The sequence below is a fragment of the Papio anubis genome, chromosome 15, assembly GCF_008728515.1.
Source record: "Papio anubis isolate 15944 chromosome 15, Panubis1.0, whole genome shotgun sequence".
NCBI lineage: Eukaryota > Metazoa > Chordata > Mammalia > Primates > Cercopithecidae > Papio > Papio anubis.
This window is the reverse complement of record NC_044990.1, coordinates 65,828,198-65,841,523: the sequence shown is the minus strand read 5'-3', so window position 1 is coordinate 65,841,523 and position 13,326 is coordinate 65,828,198. Positions and strand designations below refer to the sequence as shown.

At 34.9% G+C, this 13,326-nt stretch overlaps 1 long non-coding RNA gene across 2 annotated transcripts in view; it reads left to right on the top strand.

Moving 5' to 3' along the window:
- LOC110741720 overlaps positions 1 to 13,024 on the top strand; it is a 64,249-nt gene extending 51,225 nt beyond the window's left edge. For both annotated transcript variants that reach the window (XR_004178526.1, XR_004178525.1), the window contains exon 5: positions 12,674 to 13,024. This is a non-coding gene — a long non-coding RNA (uncharacterized LOC110741720). The remainder of the gene's footprint in view (positions 1 to 12,673) is intronic.
- The last annotated feature ends 302 nt before the right edge of the window (positions 13,025 to 13,326 follow it).

Here is a 13,326-nt window from a genome sequence, read left to right as displayed (position 1 = left end):
CTTAACGGGGCTATTTGTAATTCTGCCTCAGCTTTGACTTCCTGCTTACCCTGAACTTATAGATCAGCCAGTGATGAAAACTTAAGTCTTTTTTGGGCAGATGTCATCTCCTGGACCTGCACATTGCTTTCTAGTTTCTCCAGTACACAAAAGCACATTTGAAGCCATAATTTTTTGAAAAAACTCATTTCACATCTTCTCTTTTCTTCTTACTCCTTAGACTATGTATTGTATGTCATAACCATAATATTTTACTCCTGGAAGTTTTGGGTTTTTAAATCACTTTTTAATGTTATTGAAAAATGCCTACCCGTTTTCCACCCTGATTGTGTTTCAAGCTAAAAAATACAAACAGATATGAATGCCTTATGTGAGCCCTTCTGTCTCCAGATATATCAGAACTGATAAGTTATATTATTAATACACAAGCGAGACTTTAAACAATATGAATTAAAGAGGGTAACATTATAGCCCTAAAATATAGAATAATTCCAAGTCATCCTATTAATCATATTAAATATTATTATAAACCATAATTAATGCATTCATAATTATATTTTGAATAGAAGTTATAGGATTAATATTTATATTAATAACCTATTAATACTACTTCAATACATAAACATCAAAATGATAGTACTAGAGATACAAATTCATAATTATAATGGAACATTTTTAACAGATCCAATAAAACACAAGACCAATATCACTACATCTTATACCAATAATACACCAATCTAACAAATATTGATTACTTAATGGTTCATAATGCAACTTCAACAGTCTTCCAAGGATTGAAAGTGTATGTAGTAATTGTAGGACACCAAAAATAATTATGCTGATGTCTAGACAAGGCCTTAAAGGGTTGTGATATTCAATATTCTTCTAAATAGAAAACAGGTCAAAGAGGAAATCATAATGGAAATTAGAAAATATTTTAAAATGAAAGCTAAACATTGGAATGTAACTAAATCCATACATAACAGACCTGTGGCATCTCATATGTGTATTATAAAAGACTGAAAATCCATATATTAAAAATAATCCAACTCAAAATACGAGAAAGAGTTCAAAGTAAATTAAAAATAGGAAAAATATAATAATGTAGAGCATAATGAAACTAAAACTAAGCATAAATAAACAAATCTTTTAAAATATTGTTATTTTCAAGTGACAAAAATGATACATTTGTAGGAAGGCTGATCAGGGTTAGTTGATAGAAGACATATACAACAAAATCACAATGACAAACAGACGTTAGCACCAGATTCTGCCAAAAATAAAACCTATCTTGTTATGAATGATTTTTGTCATGAAATAAAAACTTAGCTTTAAATAACAAAGAATAGATGAAATAGAAAACACATAAACCTTACAACTCATATATTCAATTATAAAATAATTCAACTCCTTAATCTTGTAATATAAAAATTTAAATGTTGCCTATTTAATGATTCATGATGCAAATAATTAACTATAAAACAATTATATTAATACAATGACAGCAATATAAAAAATATTTGCCACTAAAGAAATTGCAGGTCTATATAATTTATCCTGCAAACTCTAATAATGCTAAAGGAAAAGCAACACGCCTATCTTACAAACCGTTGGCAGAGTATAAACAAAACAGAAAATATGTCACAATTCATTTTCTGAGGCTAACATAACCTCTTTACCAATAACTGAGATGGTAAAATTATGATTTTAAATTATGATTTTTAAATTATTTTTAAAGGGAAAAATCATAATTATAGGTAACTAATTCAAGAACAGAGTGGAAATATTAAGCAAAATATTAGCAAACTGATCAAAACATACATCATCTCTTACTTGGTTTAAATCCAATTCATTTTTACACTAGAAAATCAAATATTGTAATTTATCTGAGATGTTGAATAGGAAAAAAAGTCTGTCACAATAAATGCAGAAAAAGCTTTTAACTAGCTGCAATATATATGAATAAGGAAAATGCTCTTAGCAAATCAGAAATAAGAATGAAACTTCCACAACCTGAAAATAGTTACCTGCAAAAGCCAATAGCAAGTATATTAACCAGGAAATATTATTTTTCCTCAGATCAGGAATGAAACAAAGATGTACACTAATGCCATTTCTATTTGACTATGAGCTAAATGCTTTCTCCATTGACTGAAAAGTTTAACAGCTTATCCAAGATCATTTTATTCCATACATACAAAATAGCATTTAGTTGTCACTAAGTTTGGTTTATATAGATGACTTGTCTATTCCACTTTTTTCCGCACTGGCTTCTTTCTCTTAAATATGTTGTGATATACATCTATGTTGCATGTAACTGTATTTCACTTAGTTCTATTGCCAAAAAGTATTGCTGTACTATAGTCCGGTTTATTTTCCATCTTACTGCTGATAGTAATTGAGTCACTTTTAGTTTGGAGTATTCATAAACACATCTCTCAAATATTTCTAACACTTTGATACATATGTGCAAAGACTAAAGATTATCTAGAGTTGGAATCGCTGGGTTATACCATACATGGATCATCAACGTTGCCAAACTGACAAAGTCACTGTGCCATTGTATACCCTCTACAGCAAAGTAGGAGACGTTCATTTCTTTCTTTCTTTTTTTTTTTTTTTTTTTTTTTTTGAGACAGAGTCTTGCCTGTAGCCCAGGCTGGAGTGCAGTGGCGAGATCTCAGCTCACTGCAAGCTCCGCCTCCCGGGTTCACACCATTCTCCTGCCTCAGCCTCCCAAATAGCTGGGACTACAGGCGCCCGCCACCACCCCCCGCTATATATATATATATATATATATATATATATATTTGTATTTTTAGTAGAGACGGGGTTTCATTGTGTTAGCCAGGATGGTCTTGATCTCCTGACCTCGTGATCTTCCCGCCTTGGCCTCCCAAAGTGCTGGGATTACAGGCATGAGCCACTGCGCCTGGCCTTAGGAGACGTTCGTTTCTACATGGTATGACTAATAACACTTGCTATAATCATTTTTTTAATTATACCAGTCTGGAATCCTGTTTAAAATTATATATTCATATTTAGAAAGATTTTCCCTTATGATTTTTTTCATCTTGTTTAAAAACTTTTTTTTCTAGTTCATTTTTAAAAATTATTATACTTTCAGTTCTAGGGTACATGTGCACAACGTGCAGGTTTGTTACATATACATACATGTGCCATGTTGGTGTGCTGCACCCATTAACTCATCATTTACATTAGGTATATCTCCTAATGCTATCCCTCCCCCTTACCCCTTCCCCACAATAGGACCCTGTGTGTGATGCTCCCCTTCCTGTGTCCAAGTGATCTCATTGTTCACTTCCCACCTACGAGTGAGAACATGTGGTATTTGGTTTTCTGTTCTTGTGATAGTTTGCTGAGAATGGTTTCCAGCTGCATCCATGTCCCTACAAAGGACACGAACTCATCCTTTTTTATGGCTGCATAGTATTCTATGGTGTATATGTGCCACATTTTATTAATCCAGTCTGTCACTGATGGACATTTGGGCTGGTTCCAAGTCTTTACTATTGTGAATAGTGCCACAATAAATATAAGTGTACATGTGTCTTTATAGCAGCATGACTTATAATCCTTTGGGTATATCCCCAGTAATGGGATGGCTGGGTCAAATGGTACTTCAAGTTCTAGATCCAGATCCTTGAGGAATCACCACACTGTTTTCCACAATGGTTTAACTAGTTTACAGTCCCACCAACGCTGTAAAAGTGTTCCTATTTCTCCACATCCTCTCCAGCACCTGTTGTTTCCTGATTTTTTAATGATTGCCATTCTAACTGGTGTGAGATGGTATCTCATTGTGGTTTTGATTTGCATTTCTCTGATGGCAGTGATGATGAGCATTTTTTCATGTGTCTGTTGGCTGTATGAATGTCTTCTTTTGAGAAGTGTCTGTTCATATCCTTTGCCCACTTTTTGATGGGGTTGTTCTTTTTTTCTTGTAAATGTGTTTGAATTCTTTGTAGGTTCTGGATATTAGCACTTTGTCAGATTGAGTAGATTGCAAAAATTTTCTCCCATTCTGTATAGGTTGCCTGTTCACTCTGATGGTAGTCTCTTTTGCTGTGCAGAAGCTCTTTAATTTAATGAGATCCCATTTGTCAATTTTGGCTTTTGTTGCCATTGCTTTTGGTGTTTTAGACATGAAGTCTTTGCCCATGCCTATGTCCTGAATGGTATTGCCTAGGTTTTCTTCTAGGGTTTTTATGATTTTAGGTCCAACATTTAAGTCTCTATTTCATCTTGAATTAATTTTCACGTAAGGAGTAAGGAAAGGATCCAGTTTCAGCTTTCTACTTATGGCTAGCCAATTTTCCCAGCACCATTTATTAAATAGGGAATCCTTTCCCCATTTCTTGTTTTTCTCAGGTTTGTCAAAGATCAGATGACTGTAGATGTGTGGTATTATTTCTGAGGGCTCTGTTCTGTTCCATTGGTCTGTATCTCTGTTTTGGTTACCAGTATCATGCTGTTTTGTTTACTGTAGCCTTGTAGTATAGTTTGAAGTCAGGTAGCATGATGCCTCCAGCTTTGTTCTTTTTGCTTAGGATTGCCTTGGCAATGCGGGCTCCTTTTTGGTTCCATATGAACGTTAAAGCAGTTTTTTCCAATTCTGTGAAGAAACTCATTGGTAGCTTGATGGGGATGGCATTGAATCTATAAATTACCTTGGGCAGTATGGCCATTTTCACGATACTGATTCTCCCTATCCATGAGAATGGTATGTTCTTCCATTTGTTTGTGTCCTCTTTTATTTCACTGAGCAGTGGTTTGTAGTTCTCCTTGAAGTGGTTCTTTGCATCCCTTGTAAGTTGGATTCCTAGGTATTTTATTCTCTTTGAAGCTATTGTGAATGGAGTTCATTCATGATTTGGCTCTCTGTTTGTCTGTTACTGGTGTATAATAATGCTTGTGATTTTTGCACATTGATTTTGTAGCCTGAGACTTTGCTGAAGTTGCTTATCAGCTTAAGGAGATTTTGGGTTGAGACAATGGGGTTTTCTAAATATACAATCATGTCATCTGCAAACAGGGACAGTTTGACTTCTTCTTTTCCTAACTGAATACCCTTGATTTCTTTCTCTTGCCTGATTGCCCTGGCCAGAACTTCCAACACTATGTTGAATTGGAGTGGTGAGAGAGGACATCCCTGTCTTGTGCCAGTTTTTAAAGGGAATGTTTCTAGTTTTTGCCCATTCAGTATGATATTGGCTGTGGGTTTGGCATAAGTAGCTCTTATGATTTTGAGATACGTTCCATCAATAACGAATTTATTGAGAGTTTTTAACATGAGGGCTGTTGAATTTTGTCAAAGGCCTTTTCTGCATCTATTGAGATAATCATGTGGTTTTTGTCTTTGGTTCTGTTTATATGCTGGATTACGTTTATTGATTTGCGAATGTTGAACCAGCCTTGCATCCCAGGGATGAAGCCCACTTGATCATGGTGGATAAGCTTTTTGATGTGCTGCGGATTCGGTTTGCCAGTATTTTGTTGAGGATTTTTGCATCGATGTTCATCAGGGATATTGGTCTAAAAGTCTTTTTTTTTGGTGTTGTATCTCTGTCAGGCTTTGGTATCAGGATGATGTTGGCCTCATAAAATAAGTTAGGGAAGATTCCCTATTTTTCTATTGTTTGGAATAGTTTCAGAAGGAATGGTACCAACTCCTCCTTGTACCTCTGGTAGAATTAGGCTGTGAATCCGTCTGGTCCTGGACTTTTTTTGGTTGGTAGGTATTAATTATTGCCTCAGTTTCAGAGCCTGCTATTGGTGTACTCAGGGATTCAACTTCTTCCTGGTTTAGTTTTGGAAGAGTCTAAGTGTCCAGGAAATTCTCCCATTTCTTCTGGGTTTTCTAGTTTATTTGCATAGAGGTATTTATAGTATTCTCTGATGGTAGTTTGTGTTTCTGAGGGGTTGGTGGTGATATCCCCTTTATCATTTTTTATTGCATCTATTTGATTTATTGCATCTTTTCTTCTTTATTAGTCTTGCTAGCGGTCTGTCAATTTTGTTGATCTTTTCAAAAAACCAGCTCCTGGATTCATTGATTTTTTTGGAGGGTTTTTTGTGTCTCTATCTCCTTCAGTTCTGCTCTGATCTTAGTTATTTCTTGCCTTCTGCTAGCTTTTGAATGTGTTTGCTCTTGCTTCTCTAGTTCTTTTAGTTGTGATGTTAGGATGTCAATTTTAGATCTTTCCTGCTTTCTCTTGTGGGTATTTAGTGCTATAAATTTCCCTCTACACACTGCTTTAAATGTGTCCCAGAGATTCTGGTATGTTGTGTCTTTGTTCTCATTGGTTTCAAAGAACATCTTTGTTTCTGTGTTCATTTTGTTATGTACCTAGTAGTCATTCAGGAACAGGTTGTTCAGTTTCCATGTAGTTGAGCGGTTTTGATTGAGTTTCTTAGTCCTGAGTTCTAGTTTGATTGCACTGTGGTCTGAGAGACAGTTTGTTACAATTTCTGTTCTTGTACATTTGCTGAGGAGTGCTTTACTTCCAATTATGTGGTCAATTTTTGAATAAGTATGATGTGGTGCTGAGAAGAATGTATATTCTGTTGATTTGGGGTGGAGAGTTCTGTAGATGTCTATTAGATCTGCTTGGTGTAGAGATGCGTTCAATTCCTGGATATCCTTATTAACTTTCTGTCTCGTTGATCTGTCTAATGTTGACAGTGGGGTGTTAAAGCCTCCCATTATTATTGTATGGGAGTCTAAGTCTCTTTGTAAGTCTCTGAGGACTTGCTTTATGAATCTAAGTGCTCCTCGTATTAAGTATATATATTTAGGGATAGTTAGCTCTCCTGTTGACCTTGATCCCTTTAACATTATGTAATGGCCTTCTTGTTCTTTTGATCTTTGATATTCAAGTCTGTTTTATCAGAGACTAGGATTAAAACCCCTGCTTTTTACTTTCATTTGTTTCCTTTTGTAGATCTTCTCTCCCCATCCTTTATTTTGAGCTTCCATGTATGTTCTGCGTGCGCAGAGATGGCCCCTCTCTGAATACAGCAAATTGATAGGTCTTGACTCTTTATCCAATTTGCCAGTTCAGGCCTTTAATTGACCGCTTAGTCCATTTTTACATTTAAGGTTAATATTATGTGAATTTGATTCTGCTGCCATGTATGATATTGGTTATTTTGTTCTGCATTGATGCAATTTCTTTCCAGCATCGATGGACTCATATTTTGATTTTCGTTTTGCAATGTATTGGTAAAAATTCGTTGTTCCTTTCCATACCAGGTTTCTCTTCCCCCTCCATAGATCTCTCTTGTAGGGTGGCCTTTGGTGGTAGCAAAATCTCTAAGCATTTGCTTGTCTGTAAAGGATTTTATTTCTCCTTCACTTATGAAACTTAGTTTGACTGGATATGAAATTCTGGGCTGAAAATTCTTTTCTTTAAGAATGTTGAATATCGGTCCCCACTCTCTTCTGGCTTGGAAAGTTTCTGTGGAGAGATCTTCTGTTAGTCTGATGGGCTTCCCTTTGTGTGTAACCTGACCTTTCTCTCTGGCTGCCCTTGACATCTTTTCCTTCATTTCAAGTTTGGTGAATCTGACAATGATGTGTCTTGGAGTTGCTCTTCTCGTGGAGTATCTTTGTGGCATTCTCTGTATTTCCTGAATTTGAAAGTTGGCCTGCCTTACTAGGTTGGGGAAATTCTCCTGGATGATATCCTGCAGAGTGTTTTCCAACTTGGTTCCATTTTCCCTGTTACTTTCAGGCACACCAATCAGATGTAGATTTGGTCTTTTCCCATAATCCTATACTTCTTGGAGGCTTTGTTCATTTCTTTTTACTCTTTTTTTCTCCACACTTCTCTTCTCGCTTCATTTCATTCATTTGATCTTCAATCACTGGTACTCTTTCCTCCAGTTGATCAAGTCGGTTACTAAAGCTTGTGCATTTGTCATGTATTTCTGGTGTTATGGTTTTCATCTCTATCAGTTATTTTAAGGTCCTCTTTGCATTGATTATTCTAGTTATCCATTCATCCATTCTTTTTTCAAGGTTTTTAGTTTCTTTGCACTCGTTACGTAGTTCCTTCTTTAGCTCTGAGAAGTTTGATCGACTGAAGCTTTCTTCTCTCAAATCGTCAAAGTCATTCTCCGTCCAGCTTTGTTCCGTTGCTGGCGATGAGCTGCATTTTTCCCCATCTTTGTGGTACTATCTGTCTTTGGTCTTCTATGATGGTGATGTACTCATGGGGTTTTGGTGTGGGTGTCCTTTCTGTTTGTTAGTTTTCCTTCAGTCAGGACCCTCAGCTGTAGGTCTGTTGGAGTTTGCTTGAGGTCCATTCCAGACTGTGTTTGCCTGGGTATCAGCAGTGGAGGCTGCAGAAGATAGAATATTGCTGAACAGCGAGTGTTGCTGTCTGATTCTCACTCTGGAAGCTTTGTCTCGGGGGTGTAGCCCACCCTGTGAGGTGTGAGGTGTCGGTATGCACTTCAGTTGAAAATGCAGAAATCACCCATCTTCTGTGTCACTCATGCTGGGAGCTGGAGGCTGGAGCTGTTCCTATTCAGCCATCTTGGGCATGTCCTAAAAACTCTTTTCAACTCCAGAGAAGTTCATGATATTTCGGTACACCAACTGCTTAAAATCTTTATATTTTTATCAAAGAAGCATTATGTACATTTCTATGTATACTTTTTTGGAAATGATATTGTATAGGAATTCAATTTTATTTGTTTATAGACATGGCAATGTGGTATCTCAATTTATTAAAATATTTGTTCTTTCCTTATTTATCTACCACAACATATCTCTGATATATCAGGGGTCCATGTAACTATAGGTCTATTTTGTGGTTCTCTTTTCTGTTCCAACATCTGATTTCCAAATGCTTGTACCAATTCCACATTTTCTTAATCACTTTAGCTATATAAAAAGTTATACTATCTTATAGATTCTCATTTCACCTTGTTTTCCTTTAGAAATATTCTGCCTAATAGACTCTCTTTTCATTTATATGCATATAATATATGAATACCTTTGTCACATTCAACAAAAATATTTTATATTATTGGAATTATATTGCACATACATAAAAATTTGTGGAGACTTAATATCTTTATAAGGTGGAATTGTCAATAATTCTAAAGGGTCTGAAATTTTATTTTAAATGTCAGCTCTCCAGTTAGCCTGCCACAGTTTCAAGAATGCTGACTTGGGGAACACAGACTTTATACTATGCAAAGATTAGGCTGTCTAACCCTTGCCTGAGAAAGAGACATTATTTTATTACATAGGATGATAAATTTTACATGGGGTGTTTATTATATTAATATAATCAGCAACAGTTTTGAAAAGATAGTAGGAAAAAATGGAGTTTATGATTCTGAATGAATAACATGCAGAAACATGAGAGGCCCATGAATAGTATTTTTCCCAACAGTAATCTTTCTTTTGGCAATCATGGTATATCTTAATGTTTATGTGTTAATATATGTAGATTTAGGAAGAATATCTCTAGGAGAAAATATTTATGTATGGAGGGTCTTCCAGGGTGCTTCTGTTTTGCAGGCGATTATCCAGATCTCGAGCTTCATGGTACTTACGTGGATATTCTCTTCATAACTATTTCTTAAAGTATACATACATATCTTACAAAATTACTATCTGTAACATATCTCATGTGTAAAATAATTCTTAAAAAATATAAGCAATACAACCCAATAGGAGACAGGACCAATATGGATTTGAGCTAACTTATTGCTTGATTGCATTTGTTTGTTAGTCGTTGTCTGGCTCTGGTTTTTCTACACTTCTGGGAATATCACTCCAGGGATTCCAACTAAGAGCCTAAAGTTTGGGAAATTATTAAGGACTTTTGACTTATGTGCCTTATGGAAGAAAAAAGTGCAACCTATGATTTTTATTATTTTAGATCAATGGATTTTACACGTGAATGCCTTTGTTAAATTGGTAAAGACTTAGACGCTATGTTTTTGCAAAAAAAAAAAGTATACATAGAAATGTACATAAAGACATTGTCTTATCTATAATTTCAAAAGATTCATGGGTCTGCCTAAGAACATTCCCAGATCAACTGTCAACTCATGTTAAGAGCCAGTTCTTTCTTCAGGGTTTTCAACCTAGTTGAGGATGCAGGACACATTTTTTTTTAAGCAATTAACAACACTAATGACAACATGAAGACCATTCAAACTGCCAGATGAAAAGCATAACCGGTAATAAATGTAGTAGTACAGAAGAATGAAGAGTTAGAAAAATCTTGGACACTGATGAAGTGTTGATAGAAGAGATAAGATCCAAATGACGAATAAGATGAAGAAAAATGTAGAGAATGAAGAGGGCTTCTATGTAAAATCAACAGATAGTGAAAAGGCAGAAAAGCAAAATAAATGCTGTTTATTTTTAGCAAGGGTGATGTTGGATGAATTGGGTCAATATTTATGTATCCAATAATGTAAAAGCACTAATTGTATAGACGTAAGAGCAACAAGAGAAAATAATGTGCTCAGGTCACTGCACTCGAAACGAAGTCACCAACAACTTTAGTTAAAAAAGTGATGTCAAAATTAAATCTTAAAACTATGAAAGATAAAAGACAAAGACAAGTAAATAGCTGTAGCTAAGGTGAACAAGGAGGCAAAACTTTTCTATGCGGATTTAAAATTTGTTTAATGATGAAGTATAATGTACGGTTCAAACTGATAGGAGTTCAGTAGCAAGGGAGACCAGGATGCTACAGAGTTACTTTTATATCAATTGTTATGCTTAGATTTTATTTTATGAAAAATGAAGACATAGGTAGAGAGAAATAAACACCATTGTGCTGACCTCAGAAGAGAAAGAAATAGCTTTGAGTAAGATGCACTGAATTCTTACATGTTCATTTGCATTACACCAAAACATCATTCTATAAGAAGACAATGTAGCTATGGGTTTTCAAGATGTCAAAGAAATATTAGTCACTTAAGACACATTGTACCTAAAATATGTTTTAAACTAATCATGCCAATTTTTGGAATTAAAACTCAACATAGTTCTTACATGTTATTGTGAACAATATATTACGACATATAGTGACTATGAAACATACTTTTTTGAAATTGTTTATATCTACTTTTTAAATGGCAAACTATAGTTTGGTAAAAAGAATATGAGAGTTTAATATTATGAGAGAATATCTACATTGATGTAGAATTTAAGGTATAAATTTAGAAATCTATCACTGCTATAAAATGAGTTGATATTTTTATATAAAGGTATTTTATCTGTCCTTTAATAATTATAGCAAATTTATGCTTAATGGTATAAGTTATTTTAAAATATAATTGCATTGCACTGTTAACAAATATATATCTAAATGACAAGGTGTCTATCAAATAGAATGTTTGAATTATTTAAAATTTTCATTTCCTTATTGATTTGTGTGTTCTTTGTTGATAGTGGACATACTATGTTGCCAATTATTAGATTAACAGTACTGAAATCTGTGAAACGTATTTCACATGTACTTTATTATTATAGGCACAACAAAATGGTGTCAAAACAAGAGTTAAGAGAGCATCCAGCAGCTTAAGGGAAAGAACATCCTACGATCTCATTACATTTTCTGCATAAGGATGCTTGCTTCGGGGACCACTGGATATACACATGGCTCCTACTCTCCTTTTATTATAGTCATAAAGAGCAACTGAAGCTCATAAAAAGTAGCTGGCAGATTTGTAAAAGATATAACAGCTTGTTCACAGAGTTTCTATAGAGCCATCTAAGGAAAATTTCCTTTCCAAAGCATTGCTAGGAGCTATATATCTTAGAACTGCCTACTTTGTCACAGTAAACTGAGTATTCATCCTGTCATCTAGTTTGCCAAACAAGGACCTGTTCTCTTTGACTTTTTCCTCAATAACAGTCGACAGTGTATACATGAAATATGGTATCTGTCCTGAGGTGAAGGTCAAAGAGTGTGGGTGTGTGTGTTTGCAAGATAGTTCTTGTTGTAAATTTATTAAATTTATTAATTGGCACCTACTTTATAGCCATTCTGGACATACACATGGGCAGAGGATGTAGCCGCCTTTGTGTAAAAATTTGAGAGGTATTTAACTGTCTCTGCTGACAAGCCTGATGGCCTAAAATGTTCACACTATATAATCTGACCTTTATTTTTAATGAACATAAAGACTAAGCATTATAATGTTATCTAGAAACTAATGTATAGTTGTCCAATAACAGCTAATAAATTCACTAAAATTTAGTAAGCTAAAATTAGCTTATTAAATAAGTTTCCAATGAATAAATCAACCCTTCTGGGTAATATAAAATGGCAACAATAATTGTTGGAAAGTGTTTCAAAAAGTTCCAGATTATTTACTTCGACCACAGAATCTGGGAAGGGGGAGTTCAGAAAATGTAGAAGGAATAAAGAAAACCCTAAGTGTGTATTAGGACTAAAGAACTCTGAAAGGAAAAGAATAAAACAGAGGCGAGGCATACAGTGACAGAAAGAAACTGATACGGTTTCCGAAGGCAGCCCAGCTGGAAGGAAATGTACTAACTGCCGCAATCTCCCAGAAACATGAAGTGGGGTGTAATATGTGATATATCTCCTGTCACAAGGTACCTAATCTACATCAATGGTTTATCAAAGATCTGTATTTCTTCCAGCTCTCTACTCCATCGTCCATGTAGTATAACCCTCATTGGCTGGAATCCTAATGACATCTGCATCTGGAACTAGCCACCAGTATAACACCTACAAAATGCACGGCGACCTTCAGACCAAATGAAAAGTCTACAGGGTGAGAACCTGAAAATCCAGCAATGAGGAGAAAAAAGTTATTTCCCATTAACAACACTTTTCAGAAGCAACACACAGTTATTGATTCATCCCATTTACTAGAACCTGTTCATCTGGCTATGCCTAGAAGCAAGGGAAACTGAAATAGTGGCTTTTATATTTCGTAACTCAGCCTAACCTAGCTTCAGAAGTTTCAATAAAGAAAATATATTGAAATATTTTTATAGTATCTATTCACTTCAAAATACATTTTTGTCTCAGCTCTATCTTTCATTTTAATATCCTATCACACTCCTACATGTAAGTTTAGATATAATTTTAACTTCTTTCCAAGGGACATTGTTTCTTATAATCAAAGCAGTGCAACTATCTGCTAAGTCATTGCTTTCCTATTATAAGCTGTTTTTATTACAGTCAACCTGTGCAAAACAACAGCATGCTTTGCAATGATTAAACACCAATGAATACTTTCTTGACATAATAAGCAAAACAAGTATGGCCCCACAGTCTCATCTCAGTT